The sequence below is a fragment of the Echinops telfairi genome, unplaced genomic scaffold (genome assembly GCF_000313985.2).
Source record: "Echinops telfairi isolate 266 unplaced genomic scaffold, ASM31398v2 ScPeMD7_5;HRSCAF=22, whole genome shotgun sequence".
In the NCBI taxonomy this organism is placed as follows: Eukaryota; Metazoa; Chordata; class Mammalia; order Afrosoricida; family Tenrecidae; genus Echinops; species Echinops telfairi.
Window position 1 is genome coordinate 34,943,295 of NW_022103901.1, and position 1,312 is coordinate 34,944,606.

The following is a 1,312-nucleotide window of genomic DNA, read 5'->3' on the forward strand; positions in this document are numbered from 1 at the left end:
AAAAAAAAGAGTTGCAGTCTGGAAATCCCAGGGGAAGCTATGGTGCCCCACCCTTCAGGGTCACTCTGAGTCAGAATGGACTTGATGGCAGTGAGGTCACTGTGTGCTGCCCCATTGGGTGCTGGGAATGTAGTTACGGAGGTTCTGACCATCAAAGTGACATCATCCAAGGGTCACGTCATCCCTGCAGAGGTCTCTTCATCAGCTGGTTGTTGAGTTTGGTACCAAGGTCAGGCTTAGATCTTCAAAGGAGAGAGAAGAGGGCAGAATAGGCCTGGGAGCAGATTCTTGGCTCTAACTCAATGGAACTGGGTTATGCTGGACCAACTAGTTTTCCATTCAAAACCTCCTTTTGCTGCTTCGGATGAGCCCTATAGCATAGTGGGTACATGTTGGGCTGCTAACTGTAAGGTAAACAGTTCAAAACCACCAGCAGCTCTGTAGGAGAAAGCTGGGGCTTTCTACTCCTAGAAAGAGTTACAGTCTCAGAAACTCACAGGGGCCGTTATATCCTGTCCATCGGGTTGCTTGAGTTGACATTGACTCAATGACTGTGAGTTTGACTTGTTTTGAGTTGTTACTACTTCATAGCCTATGATGGTCATGGCATAATGGATTACTCATTGGCCTGCTAACCATAAGGTCAGTAGTTCAAACCCACCAGCTGCTTTACAGGAGAGAAAAGAAGCTTTCTGGTCTCTTCAAGAGGCACAGCCTTGGAAACACACAGGGACAGCTCTGCTCTCCCTGTAGGGTCCCTGTGAGTATGAGTTGGGTCAATGGCAGGGAGTTGGGTTTGTTTGGTTTTTGAGTTACTGGAGTCTTATCAATTGCAACTCCTGGCAGCCCCCAGAGGACAGCATAGAACTTGCCCCTAGGGTTTCTGAGACTCTCCGTCCTTATGGGAGCAGATGGCCTCATCCTGCTGCTATGGAGCAGCTGCTGTGGTTGAACCTCTGACCTTGTGGGCTAGCAGCCAGTGTTGAACCACTGGGGACCTTGGCTTATTGCATTGGTTGCCATGGTGATTATATTGTCACCTGCTGCTGTTGCATTAGCACCAACTCCTGGGGACCGCCGTGGGTTGTAGGGTGCTTTTGACTGTCTTCTTAAAGCAAGCAAATTCCGGGACTTTTCTTCTGCAGCTCTTCTGGATGGGCTAGAAGCCAGGTGGGTAGTGTACACTCTGTACCATCCAGTGCCCTGTAATGATTGTGCTGCTGCTGTGTACTGCCCATCCTGGCCCGCAGTGATGCTACAGGGCAGAGAAGAACTGCCCCTTCTGGTTTCCCAGACTGATGGGAGCAGACCA